The sequence below is a fragment of the Cupressus sempervirens genome, chromosome 4 (genome assembly GCF_028749045.1).
Source record: "Cupressus sempervirens isolate cs-2001-9-10 chromosome 4, ASM2874904v1, whole genome shotgun sequence".
Lineage (NCBI taxonomy): Eukaryota > Viridiplantae > Streptophyta > Pinopsida > Cupressales > Cupressaceae > Cupressus > Cupressus sempervirens.
The window spans coordinates 330,172,080-330,187,968 of record NC_143121.1 but is presented as its reverse complement, the minus strand read 5'-3'; positions in this window follow the sequence as shown (position 1 = coordinate 330,187,968).

Below are 15,889 nucleotides of genomic sequence, written 5' to 3'. Positions count from 1 at the left end.
ACCATATTAAAGTATTTAAAGACATATGCAATTAAAAGAAAGTTCAACAGGAGAATGTGGTCCTCGGTTTATTCCCATACTCATTGGGAGAAGTTACCTTTAACTAGTACATGAATTTAGCACTAGGATGTATCCAAAATTGGGCTACGTTTGAAAAGTTGTTCCTTGAACAATTTAAAAGATTTGTCAACCCAAATGTGATACATTATTAGTTCATATTAATCAAGAGAGATCTTGTAGAGACTATTTCACATTTTAATCATTGCTTTCACATGGCTTACCACAAGTTGGAAATACCCTATACTAAACTAGTTGAAGCTGCAATCCATATTTATCTTAATGCTATGGACCATCTCACTGCTACCTTCCTACGAAGGCTACCTACTACAAATATTGACACATTACAAAAAGTCTTTGAAGATTCAATTACCTTTACTAGGAAAGCCAATCCTAATGGAGGAGAATTGATGGTTCTAGCTCAACTTGCTAGAATAGTACCAACATATCCTACTAGAGCACCATTGATGCTTAGTCAATTTGTTCCAATGAATCTAGTCCCACTACAATAGGAACCAACTATACCGATTCCAGCCATAACTTACCCAGGATATCAACCTCCAAAAGCTACTTTCTTTGAGCAAAAGGAAGCAACATCCATTGAAGCAAAAAGTAATGTTGCATTTGAGATTGGCCAAATGAAGAAGACTATGTCTCTAGTTACCAATAAATTAAATCATTTGAGGTTGTTGCAATGGCAAAATAATAACATTTAAAGAATGAATACAAGCCCTTACAACAACAACTATGATCAAAACTACAACAAGAATTTTAGCTAAAATAACAATATAGGAAATAACAATGCAAGGAACAATTACAATCCTCTAGATCACAACAACAGTTCCCAAAGGAATAATCGATAATGGAATACCTATCCAAACAATGGAAGCATCCCTATTGATAATAACAAAAATGCTCAATTTGTGGACATCAACCAATATGATAGTAATAAAAATGTACCTAATGATGGTGGATCATGTTTCAATAGATATCAAGAAGTGAACCAAAATTTACAAGGCGATAATAATGAGTCTCTTATGCAGTATACAACTATGATGTTAGAATCTTATAATTCTCTAGAAAATCTTGAAATGGAGCAACCAACTAATGAATAATTCACTTTTCCATTCACTCAAGAATCAGATACTCAACTAGAAGAGATGCTAGCTTTTCAAAATGAAAATCATACTACTTAGAATTTATGGAATTGAAGGGAACCCATTGTTGATGGGATTCCTCCTATCTTGCATCCAATGCCTCCTAATCCAAGAGCCAACAACAATCTAGTACCTACCAGAGATCCCTATGTTAGGAAACAAAATCAAAATCAAGGGAATGCACCTACAATCCTGAAGAATACTATATTGACAACTGAAAAGTGCAATGTGTTGGAAGATTTAAAGAGGACCAAGGCTAATATGTTAATGTTTAATATGCTACAAAAATTTCCTAATCAAAGGGAAGCACTGCTAAAGACTCTTGATCATACAAAGGTAATTCCTAATGCAAACATAGTCCCTCAAAAGATAGCATCTCAACAAGTCAATTCTTCCAAGGCAATTCCTACCATGTATAAAGACAAGGCTAAAGTGCCTCCTTTCTTACTCAGTCTTAGAACTTTTGGAAGAACCTACACAATTGTCTTATAGATTTAGGAGCTTCTTGTAACATCATGTTACTTTTGATAGCTTAGAGGTTGGGATTCACTCCTCAACCCTCAAATTGGATAGTGATACAACTTGACAAGACATAAGTAAAATTTATCGAGGTATTGAAAGATAAACAACTAAGGACCATATTAAAGTATTTAAAGACACATGCAATCAAAAGCAAGTTCAACGAGAGAATGTGGTCCTTGATTTTTTCTCATATTCATTGGGAGAAGTTACCTTTAACTGGTACATGAATTTACCACTAGGATGTATCCAAAATTGGGCCACCTTTGAAAAGTTGTTCCTTGAACAATTTAAAAGATTTGTCAACCTAGATGTGATACATTATCAGTTCATATTAATCAAGAGAGATCCTACAGATACTATTTCACATTTTAATCATCGCTTTCACATGGCTTACCACAAGTTGTAAATACCCTATACTAAACTAGTTGAAGCTACAATCCAAATTTATCTTAATGCTCACTGCTATCTTCCTACGAAGGCTACCTACTGCAAATATTGACACATTACAAAAAGTCTTCAAAGATTCAATTACCTTTATGAAGAAAGCCAATCCTAGTGGAGGAGAATTGATGGTTCCAGCTCAACCTGCTACAATAGTACCAACATATCCTATGGGAGCACCATTGATGCTTAGTCAATTTGTTCCAATGAATCCAATCCTGCTACGATAAGAACCAACTATACCGATTCTAGCCAAAACTTACCCAGGATATGAACCTCCAAAAGATACTTTTTTTTGAGCAAAAGGTAGCAACATCCATTGAAGCAAAAAGTAATGTTGCATATGAGATTGGCTAAGTGAAGAAGACTATGTCTCAAGTTACCAACGAATTAAATCATTTTAGTTTGTCGCAATGGTAGAACAATAACATTTAAAGAATGAATACAAGCCCTTACAAAAATAATCATGATAAGAACTAGAACAAGAATTTTATCGAAAATAATAATATAGGAAATAAAAATGCAAGGAACAATTACAATCCTCTAGATCACAACAACAGTTTCCAAAGGCATAATCGATAATGGAATACCTATCCAAACAATGGAAGCATCCTTGCTGATAATAACAATAGTGCTCAATTTGTGGATATCAACCAATATGATATTACTTAAAATGTACCTAATGATGGTGGATCATGTTTCAATAGAAATCAAGAAGTGAACCAGAATTTACAAGGCGATAATAAAGAGTCTACTATGTAGTATACAACTATGATGTTAGAATCTTAAAATTCTCCACAAAATCTTGAAATGGAGCAACCAGCCAATGAAGAATTCACTTTTCCATTCACTCAAGAATCAGATCCTCAACTAGAAGAGATGTTAGCTTTTCAAAATGACAATCAGAATACTTAGAATTTATGGAACTGAAGGGAACCCATTATTGATGGGATTCCTCCTATCTTATAGCTAATGCTTCCTAATCCAAGAGCCATTAACAATCTAGTATCTGCTAGAGCACCCTATGTTAGGAAACAAAACCAAAATCAAGGGAATGTGCTTACAATCCTGAAGAATACTATATTGAAAACTGAAAAGTGCAATGCATTGGAAGATTTAAAGAGGACCAAGGCTAATATGTCAATGTTTGATATGCTACAAAAATTTCCTAATCAAAGGGAAGCACTTCTAAAGACTCTTGATCATACAAATATTATTCCTAATGCAAACATAGTCCCTCAAAATATAGCATCTCAACAAGTCAATTCTTTCGAGGCAATTCCTACCATGTATAAAGACACGGCTACAATGCCTCCTTTCTTGCTCAGTCTTAGAATTTTTGGAAGAAACTACACAAATGTCTTATAGATTTAGGAGCTTCTTGTAAGATCATGTTACTTTTGAAGCTTAGAGGTTGGGTTTCACTCCTCAACCCTCAAATTGGATAGTGATACAAGTTGACAAGACATAAGTAAAATTTATTGAGGTATTGAAAGACAAGAAATTGAGGACCATATTAAAGTATTTAAAGTCATATGCAATCAAAAGCAAGTTCAATAGGAGAATTTGGTCCTCGGTTTATTCCCATACTCATTGGAAGAAGTTACCTTTAATTGGTACATGAATTTACAACTAGGATGTATCCAAAATTGGGCCACCTTTGAAAAGTTGTTCCTTGAACAATTTAAAAGATTTGTAAACCCAAATGTGATACATTATCAGTGCATATTAATCAAGAAAGATCCTGCAAAGACTATTTCACATTTTAATCATCACTTTCACATGGCTTACCACAAGTTGGAAATACCCTATACTAAACCAGTTGAAGCTGCAATCTAGATTTATCTTAATGCTATGGACCATCTCATTGCTATCTTCCTATGAAGGCTACCTATTGCAAATATTGACACATTACAAAAAGTTTTTGAAGATTCAATTACCTTCACCAAGAAAGCCAATCCTAATGGAGGAGAATTGATGGTTCTAGCTCAAACTGCTATAATAGTACCAACATATCCTACTGGAGCACCATTGATGCTTAGTCAATTTGTTCCAATGAATCTAGTCTTGCTACAATAGGAACCAACTATACCAATTCTAGCCATAACTTACCTAGGATATGAACCTCCAAAAGCTATTTTTTTTTTGAGCAAAAGGTAGCAACATCCATTGAAGAAAAAATTAATGTTGCATCTGAGATTGGCCAAATGAAAAAGACTATGTCTCAAGTTACCAACGAATTAAATCATTTGAGGTTGTCACAATGGCAGAACAATAACATTTAAAGAATGAATACAAGCCCTTACAACAACAACTATGATCAGAAATACAACAAGAATTTTAGCAAAAATAACAATATAGGAAATAACAATGCAAGGAACAATTACAATCCTCTAGATCATAACAATAGTTTCAAAAGGTATAATCGATAATGCAATACCTGTCCAAACAATGGAAGCATCCCTACTGATAATAACAACAATGCTCAATTTGTGGACATCAACCAATATGATAGTAATAAAAATGTACCTAATGATGGTGGATCATGTTTCAATAGAAATTAGGAAGTGAACCAGAATTTACAAGGCAATAATAATGCATCTCCTATGCAGTATACAACTATGATGTTAGAATCTTACAATTCTCCACAAAATCTTGAAATGGAGCAACCAGCTAATGAAGAATTCAACTTTCCATTCACTCAAGAATCAAATCCTCAACTAAAAGAGATGCTAGCTTTTCAAAATGACAATTAGAATACTTAGAATTTATGGAACTGAAGGGAACCCATTACTAATGGGATTCCTCCTATCTTGTAGCCAATGCCTCTTAATCCAAGAGCAATAACAATCTAGTACCTACGAGAGCACCCTACATTAGGAAACAAAATCAAAATCAAGGGAATGCACCTACAATCCTAAAGAATACTATATTGACAACTAAAAAGTGAAATGCATTGGAAGATTTAAAGAGGACCAAGGCTAATATGTCAATGTTTGATATTGTACAAAAAATTCCTAATCAAAGGGAAGCACTGCTAAAGACTCTTGATCATACAAAGGTAATTCCTAATGCAAACATAGTCCCTCAAAAGATAACATCTCAACAAGTCAATTCTTCTGAGGCAATTCCTACCATGTATAAAGACAAGGCTGAAGTGCCTACTTTCTTGCTCGGTCTTAGAATTTTTGGGAGAAACTACACAATTGTCTTATAGATTCAAGAGCTTCTTGTAACATCATGTTACTTTCGATAACTTAAAGGCTAGGATTCACTCCTCAACTCTCAAATTGGATAGCGATACAACTTGACAAGACATAAGTAAAATTTATCAAGGCATTGAAAGATGTTAGAATACAATTAACTATAGACCCCTAAATTTAAGACATTATAGACATACATGTGGTGGAAATTCTAGAAACATATGAATTATTGCTAAGCAGAGAATGGAAAAAATACTTAAGAGCATGGTTGTGAACTAATTTTACTCAACTATGGCTACCTTGGTAGGGATTGAATAATCAAATCAAGATTGGTGTTGAGCCAAAACTGAAAATAATTAACACATAATACAATGCACCAAACTAGATAGCATTTTTTTCAAGCTGATTTAGGTTCCTACAAAGTGATAGCTCTTGACATATCTTCAGCCAACAGATCAGACAATCTAAATAAAGGATCTATGATCCCTATCCCAAAAGAAGAGCTCATGACTCAGTTCGTAGATAGTATCGTTGGAAACTTACAAGGCTTTGGTGAAGAAGCAGATCCAAATATTTTTCTTCTTCTAGGATTTTGTAGGTTGCACAAAGTTAGCCATTTAGAATTTGAATTATCACATTGTTAGCAAGTAGTTGCTAGGATGCTCACTTAGATAATGCATTCAAAAAATGGTCAAACTGCAAATGAGGTAAAAAAGGAAAGTTCAAGTTCCACATGTATATCTAAATTTGTGGGGATTTTGAGGAAGAAAAATAAGATTATAATGCATCATATAGTGACACTTCTTTAGATGGTGGGGGTTTATCTAATCCTCCACTAGGAATGATCAAAGTCCTAAGGAGAAGATGGTCACCAAGGAAATAACATTAAGCAACTAATGCACATTCCTACATTATCATGCAAAATTTCAAAATATGAAAGAAGACATGTAAATGAACAACATGAAACAAAAAAGAGTATAAACTATCAAAATACCACTTTGTAGACCTCATGAAACCATCAAGTGTAGATGATTTCCTTGCTCATGGGATGTGGTTGCTCACTATTCCTGCAGCATAACAATGAGGTAGATAGTAGATGTGGAAATGAGGAGAGGGCTCTCCTTTTATAGGAAAATGGACAGCTGAGATTGAATGCAAGATGGATGGCTAGGATCTCTCAGGATCAATGAGGTGTCCATGAGGTGGAGGCCAAGTAGACTCCATGTGGATTAGGGTTTTGACCATGCAAAGGGGGCAAGATGCTCACACATGTGTGAGCAACCTTTGATGGTGACATGTCAATGACAGGTGTAAGAGGTGTGTAAGATCATGTTTCCTCACACATGTGTGAGACACCTTTGAAAGTGATGGGTCAATGACATGTGTAAGAGGGTTGGAGGCTCAAGGTTTCTCACACATGTCTGAGACACCTTGGTTCATATGTGAAGGGGGACAAGGTTGTAAGAGGCATGCAAGATATGAGGGATAAGGAAAGTGTGAACATCTCTCACACATGTGTGAGGATTCCTCACACATGTGTGAGAACACACTTAAGATTATGATGGGGACACAACCCAAGAATAGAATGGACACAACAGAAAAGGAAAATTATATTAACTAAGAAAATAAGCTAGTACAAATAGTACAGAGAAAAAAATTTCAAAACATGCCCTAAGGGCTTACAATAGCATAAATCTTGAGATAATTTCTCCTTTCAGTACCTCCTCTCAAACTCCACTCTGAACTGACTTTTACAATGCCAAAAATCTCCTTAAATAGACCTCAGAGGGTTAAGGACTAGGAGTACATTCTAGAAAGTGCTAGTAGGCATCCACTGACCAAATAGAAGGTTCCAGAAGCTGCATTAGAAGTCGGTGCAAATCTAGAAGAATCTAGAAATGGTAACCAAACTTCCGGGAGGCATAACTTTTGAACCGTAGCTCCGATTGACGAACCGTTTACATTTTTGGAAAGCTCTCGAAGCGCTCTATAGACCTATGGACAAGCTTCACTTGTATCCCATTTTTTGGCCCTTTTTGAGGTCATTTAATGCCCCTAACCTGACTTTGAAGCATTCTTAGGAGGTCTCCAAAACTTGAAAAACTACAATAACTTTCAAACCGTGGGGCCTTTTGACCTGATTCTTTTTCTAGAATGCTCTAAATCACAATTACATTCATTTGGCCATTTCACACCTTCTAGGTCACCAAAATGATGGCCCAATTGCATGGTCCTATTTTTTTTAGGATTTTCAAACACACTGATAGTGGAACTGTGAGAGTTGGAACCTTTATTTGACCCAAATGGGTATCCAAAAATGAAAACACATGAAACAGAAACTAAGTCTAAGTACATTTTTTTGGGTGACACAGGATTGCCCTTATACCTCTAGATGCTCCTGCATTAGATTAAGAGGAGATTAGCTAGGATGATTATGAAAAGAAAGCATGATTAGGAAGTGGGTAGGTTTAGCATGATGGGTTAGTTAGGATAGTGAGGTTAGGTGAGGGTTAAATGTAGGAGCCATGTGCTCAAATAGGATTAAATGCAATATTTAATTCCTAGTGGGATTAGGAGGGAATTAATTAAGTAAATGACATACTTAATTAAAGTGAAAGGGGTTAGATGCAAGGGGAATAGGTTAGGATTTAAATAAACTTTAGTTTGTTTAAATCAAGAAAAGGTGAACATAATTAAATAAATATAAAATTTATTTAATTAAAGGTAAGGGAATTAAATAAATAATAAATATTTATTTAATTGGTCAAGACACGTGATTTGGACAATTTTAGGTGTCTACATTTTTCCCCTCTTTGATATAGCATTAGTAATGTTATATCAAAGAAGAATAAAAGATAGTGGCTAGGAGGATAAGACTAGTAGTGTGATGCCCCAGTCATGAAAGGATGAGGAAGGATGATGAGGGTGGAAGGGTATGCCCCCTTGAGATGACATGCGGCTTAGGAGAACATGGATTTTCTCTCGAAATGCAAGGAAGGTGAAAGGGAGTTATGCTGCAATGGTGTGAACAACCTAAGTTTGATATTGTAGTCAACACTATGCACCAAGATATGAGGAACCAAGATGACAATGTGTCAAGTATGTGAAAATAGGGGTCTAATACAACCATATGCCTTATGAAACCATGATATGAAAGACCATGATTCCTGGGACAATAGGATGCAAATACCATGATAAATGCAAGAAATGCTAATGCACACAAGTAATCAAGCAATCATGCACAAGAAACCAAAAGAAAACCACCATTTTGCCCCTAGTCAAGCTGAAAACCCATGAATGGATTGATTAATGATGATTGATTAAGGATGGCAAAGCTAATGCTAAGCGTAATGAACAACCAAGGATTGGGAAGGATTCATCCCATGATAATGATGTTTGAATATAAGAAATGGATTATCAGCTGATTGGGTCAAATTGATGAACTGATTAGGGATTGATGTACAAGATTACAAGATTAGATTGATTGCACAAGTGATATGTTTTTTTTTTTTTTTTTTTTTTTTGATTTTTTGATTTTATAGTGGATAGAAGAATGAACGTGGATGAAAGTGGAAAAACGATGTTGATAGGATGAAGAATGATGATAGTAGAATAGATTTGATATGAAAGAATTAAAAGAAGGGAAAATTGATTGAATGAGAGAATAAATGAAGTTGATTGAAGTGAGTTGGAAGAAGTAGATTGAATGTGATATAGAATGGATAGAAATGAATTGATTAGATGAATGTGAGAGAATGGATAAAATGAATGGATTGAATGAATGTGAGATAGAATGAATAGAGTGGAACCAATGAAAAGGTAGGGTTGAGGTATGCTAACTAGAGGAAAATCAACGTGATGTTGGTGGATGCAAGGAATAGTGAAAGGATATGAGGGGCCAAATGATATGGTAGCAGAAAACTGCAGGGCCAAGGATCATGTTTCAAAGGAGTCCAAATGCCCCATACCAAGGATAGGAAAATGGAAGGAAAAATGGTGGGGAAGGATGCATGAAAATGGAAGGATAGTGTAAAGGCTAGTGGATGGAGGAAGAGAAGGCATGTGCTCTTCCAAAGCATGTATAAACATTTGGTATTGTGCCTCTAGCATGGATCACGAGCATGGGTATGAAAGTGGAATGAAGAAGGGATATGCAAGGGAGGGTATGAAAAAGGGATAATGATATGAAGGGTATGGATGAAATGTCGGATATGAAATGGATGAAAGGTATGGGATAAACAAGATCAAGGACATATGAAAGAAGGATGGAAATACGTAGGAGTATGGATGGAAAATGGACGAATGAACATGACAAGGACTATGGAATGAAAGATATGGATAGCATGTCAAGATCAAATGCATGAAAGGATGATGGAAGCATGTAGGAAAATGTGTGGATAATGCACAAGGGATATGGAAAGTGCATAGATGGATGGAAGGAAAGTGAAAGTCAAGATCAAAGATGGAAATGGATGAACAGTAGATGGAATGATGGAAGATATGTATGTAAGAGTGGTATGGCTAGAGCTTGCCCCTAGTGTAGAGTGCAAGCGGAAGAGGAAACGTGAATGGATGGATAAGTGAAAGTGGAAGGCTATGGATACATGATAGGAAAATGAAGGGAGGACTCAAGCCTCTATTTAAATGGATGGTATCCCTTGATTTAAAAAATAAAAAATAAAAATTTCTCAAGGAATTTTGATTATTTGCTCATAGATATTGATAGGGTAGTGAACGGAGGAAAGTGGCTTATGAAAAAGGTTGGATTAAGGGGGTGGAGTGGGTGGGAGGAAGATATGGTTGATGGGTGCTAGGTTGGAAGACTTGTGAATGAGTGGATGAAGGATGTGGAAAGATCATCATTGGCATACACCTTGAAGGGTGATGGAAAGGAGGAAATTGTGGAGGATATGTAAGCATGGATTTTGGGATATAGGCACCCAAAATGGAAGAAGGTGACAATGGATTTAGGATGGTGGATTTTGGGGCATAAGGACCCAAAATGGAGATGGAAGATGGAAGTGTGGATGGATTATGAATGTGGGAAGCCTTTGGATTAGCAAAATTGGATGTTATTTTGAATCTTTCTTTGAGATTCATTGCTACATTAAGTAGCTTTGGTATCCACAAAATTTTTGCATTTTTGATTTTTAGCCTTTGTGGCCTTTTGATTTTGCTTTGGATCAGATTTTTCTTTTCTTGAACATGTCATTTAGAAGGGACATGTAGATCCTTGGGCTTTTGTGGACTTTTAACTTTATTCACTTTTTCTTTAGCATCCAATGTGCTTCTATTGGCCACAGTATGGGTGCATGAAGAAGAGCAAATGGATGGTGAATGTGGGAAGGAAGTCAAGGATGTGTGCCTTTGATGATCTTGACTAGGGCCATGAGTGAATGAAGTGGAAGACATGGATATGGTGGATGAATGTATGTAAGGACCTAAAATGGAAGGAAGGGATGAATGGTTTGGCAGTGGAACATAAGGACCTAGGATGGATGGAATAAAAAGACCTAGAATGGACTTGGAAGATGAATGATGGGAAGCTTTAGGTTTGGATGGAGGAAATTTGAATTTCAAAGGAGTGGAAGGTGTACCAACATCTTGAGCCATTTTTTCTACAATGGGATATTTATCATTTTCAAGACAAGATGCGAGTCCAGGTGTATGGGGTTCATGAGTGGATTGGATAGGTATGGTAGGATCATGTGGAGGATTAGGATTATGAGGGCTAATAGGATCATGATATGGAGTGGGATCATGAAACAAAAATGGAGAGGTGCTTTGATCTTGACTTGAAAGAGGATCATGTAGTAGAATGCATGGATCATGAGATGGAATAGGATCATTGAATGGAGTGGAGGGGATGGAACCATGAGAGGGATTTTTTTGATCTTGACATGAAGGAGAGCTAGTGGATGGAATGGAAGGAAGTTCTTCATGAATTGGAGGATCTATGGATGCTAACTCATGAGATGGAATGGAATCGGTGGTACATGGAATGTCTTGATCTTGATTAGGAAGGGGATCGTGATATGGACTAGGAGGGATAAACTGATCTTGAGGGATAGGAGAAGGATGGAATGGAGAAATGCTCAAAATCTAGAGGAGAAGAGGAATCTATAGTGACATGCTTTGGAGGAAGGTCATGAGATGGAATTGGGTATATGATTGTGGGTGATTGGCTCTCTTCGTTGTGTATTTTACATTTAGCCAATAATGATGAGAAAAACCCCTTACAAGGTGGGGATGATGTTTTTGGAGGATTAGGATGATGGTGGTGGGAAGGCGTAACTATGGGCGGCGGATTGCATGGAGGGTTGGGGTTGGATGGGAAATTAGGACTAGGATCTTCGAAACATGGAGGAAGAGGACACATGGCATGGAAGTTTGACTCTTTTTGTTGACTTGCTAAAGATAATTCTTTAATTGTTCCATTTCCTTAGCAAGGTCATTTGTGTTTGAGGAAGTGTGTGGGCTAGGAATGGAATTGTATGGAGTTGAAGGATAATGAGGTGGATTTCCCTTGTCAAAAGTAGAAGAATAATGAACTTGAGATGGATTAGAGTTGGATATGAAATGTTGAGGATGGATTTGATATGTAGGTTGAATAGGAGGTAGAACTCCATATTGTCTTTGAAGATTGTCAAACATTTGATTAAGAAAATTCAAATCCATAGATTCTAGAGGAAGAGAGATGGATGATGAAGGAAATATGAACTTAGGACTAGGAGCTTTGGACTTTGCGTTGATTTGAATTGGATTTGATATTGACTTGATTTGATTTTGATATGGATTGGATTTGATGTTGATTGGATATGATGTGATTGAAGTATGGTTTGATTTGATTTTATAAAAACCCTGTCAGATTGTGAACAAGTGAATGTGAGATTTGAATTAAAGTCCAATGTTTATGACAATGCTCCTATGTCCAAAGTGGAAGATGTGATGCAAAGTTGAATTATAAGAAGACTTGAATGAAATTAGAAAGATTGATTATGGAGGAATATGTAAATGGATTAAATTAAGAATTGATTAGAAATGAATGAATTTGACAAGGGATTGGAGTAGAAGAATGATGATGTGAAGGATTCAATTAAGAATGCATTATGAGATTGGCGGAGGAAATTGAAGTTGGATGATGAAGAAGCATGACTAGGATGAAGATTAGGAAGTAGATTGAATGATGAGGAAATGATTTGGATGAATAGAGATGATGAAGGCGTCAAGTAATGCTGTGAATGATGAAGACAAGAGATGTATGAAGGTGATGAATGTGATGGAAAGAAGAAGTGACGTGGATAGCTTGACTAAGAGGACCTAGACCAAGACGTGTTTTTGTTGTTTTTGAAATTGTTTTTGATTTTTTTGGATTTTTTGAAGTTTTACAATTTTTTTGGATTTTTATGTTTTACGATGTGTTTGGATTTTTATGTTTTATGATTTTTTTGGCTTTTTAGGTTTAAGATGCAAAATATATACAATGAAAAATGTACAAGGCAAGTGTGTTTCAAACACTCAAGAACGTCAAACACACCAAAAATCCTATAAGGTTTTGACTAGGATATGCAAGGATGAACTAAAGGGCATCCTCGATATACACAAGGTACGTGAGGCCCAAATCTATAGATGAAAGAAAATACTGCCACACAATCGGGGGGAGACGGTAACCCAAATCTCCTCCTTCACTTCCCAAAGGTATAAAGTTCTTTGGGGCTTAGCCAAGAGTGACAATATTTTGCTTCCAAGAGAGGTGTCTTTCGATTCACCTCCTAATTTTTATACTCCGCCAGAACATGAGAGTTGAGGTTGTCCCAAGGGGTGATGAAATCCCCAAGTAGGCCTCCTAAAAAAAGAAAAATAAGACCACTTATTTCTTGTGCACCCAAGATCACCCAATGGCGCAAGGGGAGAGAATACATAAGTGGCCTTGGGGTTCAAAAAGACACGCGTTCGTTTCCAATGAAAATTTAGGTTATGTAATCTACTTGAAGACACACATGTTTATAACATACAATGTTCTTTCCAACTTGAAATCATCATCAACATAAATGAAAAGTGTGGATTTATCAACAAGAAAGTAAATCGAGCATGTGCATAAGCAAAATGTTGAAAATGAAATCAATTTCCCTTAAGGCATTCAAGATTGTGTGAGTTCGTTTTAAGCACCAATTCGAAATGTTTGCTAACCTAAGCATACACGTCCATTCCCTTAAGGCATTCAAGATTGAATTTGATTGTTTTAGCGTTTAACCATGCATTCAAAAATGAATGTTTATGCATACATGTTCATTCCAAAAAAAAATTAAGGGAAAAACTTGCAAGCAATATGAGTAGTGAGAAAAATATCCTTGCAAAAAGATAAGTTAGTGCATCAAAACTTTGAAACAACCTTGCAATAAAAAGGTTAGCACAAAGTTTTGTCTTTTACAGAAAAAATAGAGATATAAAGAGCATCAAAATCTCACGAAACTAGAACCATGATGACGGGCTCGAAATCAGCTTTTCGGCAATATTTCATTTTGCAAAAATGGAGCTCGTATGCTCAAGTTATGAGTAAAAACGTGAAGCCTGCTCCTTATGGCCTAGAGGGACATGTGGACTGCTGAGGCAGTGCTGACATTAGCAACCTGCGAGGTTAAATTTGACGGTTAGGTGCCCGTCAAGCAAATTTTTTTTTGTTTTTTGACTTTAAAAAAAAAAAAATTGGCTTAGAAAAGAAGATAAATGTGACTGTGAAAAAAAAAAAATTAACACCATAAAATTGTTGTGTTTTTGGTTGTTTGGTCTTGAGTTTTTAATTATGAAAAATAATAAAATGAAATCTCTTTTCTAAAAAAAATGAAAAAAGGAAATGGGTGGCGGAGGGATGGCAGAGGAGGGTTTGAGTGGTGTGAGGGTTTGAAGTGGTGGAAGGGATGTGCAAGGAATGGAGGCATAAGCCAGACCGAGGCAGAGGGTGTACGCAGGGCTAGCCGCGGGCAGAGCTGGCGGCTACTTGGGCGGCTGCAAGAAGCATTCACTATGGTGGTTGGGGAGGTTGCAGGTGGCAGCAACGTTTTGGTAGAGGAATAGGCTGCGACAGAGGTTGGAAGAGTGGCTGCAAGCGACAGTGAAACATGCCACAGGCAGAGGTTGAGAGGCAGGGGTTTGTAGTGGAGGCGGGAGGCAGTGGCATCGCGGTGGCAGGGATTGTGGGCCGCACGGTGGAACAGGCGACGATCGAGGTTGTTTCGACAATGGAAGGCAGAGAGAGGCCGCAGTGGCGGCGATGGAGAGGTAGGCGGGAGTTGCAGGTGCCACGTGGGGGAGATGAGTGACAATGGGTTTCAGCAGCGAGGCGGCAGACGCCGGGCTGCGGGCAAACAGAGAGGTGCCGTTGGGGAGAAGAGGGAGTGGGGACGGTTCGGCCGTAGCGGCTTGACCGCAACGGTAAGTGCAAGGGGGAGCGAAGGTTGTGGCGGCGGTTGCGTTGCTCGCGGGCGCTGCCTACGATGGTGCCATGGCTGACTCGTGGCCCAACTAAAAACAGAGGTTTTTTTTTCGAACAATTTATGTATTAACAAAAAGGGGAGCATATTTTTTTTTCTTTTTAAATTTTCCTAATAATGAAGAGGATATTCAATGCATATGTACCCTAAAACTTGAAAACAAAGCAATAAGCAAGATATAAAGTGTTTTATGTCAAAAAACTTCTCTTAGGGCCTCCAAATGCAATGATGGGCTCCTTGACTTGATTAGAGGCTCCTCATGAAACTTGATCTCCAAATGCATGCTTTTGACCTACAAGCTTGAAAACTCACAAAACACTCAAAAACACATTAGATCATTAGCTTGAACCCGTGAAGTGGGTCCCACTGGGCGTGCCAAAAATGTGTTGCATAAAAATGTAACCAAAGAAATAACATTAAGCAACTAATGCACATTCCTACATTATCATGCAAAACCTCAAAATATGAAAGAAGATATGTGAATGAACAACATGAAACAAAAAAGAGTATAAACTATCAAAATACCACTATGCAAACCTCATGAAACCATCAAGTGTAGATGATTTCCTTGCTCATGGGATGTGGTTGCTCACTATTCCTACAACATAACAATGAGGTAGATAGTAGATGTGGAAATGAGGAGAGGGCTCTCCTTTTATAGGAAAATGGATGGCTGAGATTGAATGCAAGATGGATGGCTAGGATCTCTCAAGATCAATGAGGTGTCCATGAGGTGGAGGCCAAGTAGACTCCATGTGGATTAGGGTTTTGACCATGCAAAGGGGGCAAGATGCTCACACATGTGTGAGACACCTTTGAAAGTGATGGGTCAATGACATGTGTAAGAGGGTTGGAGGCTCAAGGTTTCTCACACATGTGTGAGACACCTTGGTTCATATGTGAAGGGGGACAAGGTTGTAAGAGGCATGCAAGATATGAGGGATAAGGAAAGTGTGAACATCTCTCACACATGTGTGAGGATTCCTCACACATGTGTGAGAACACACTTAAGATTAAG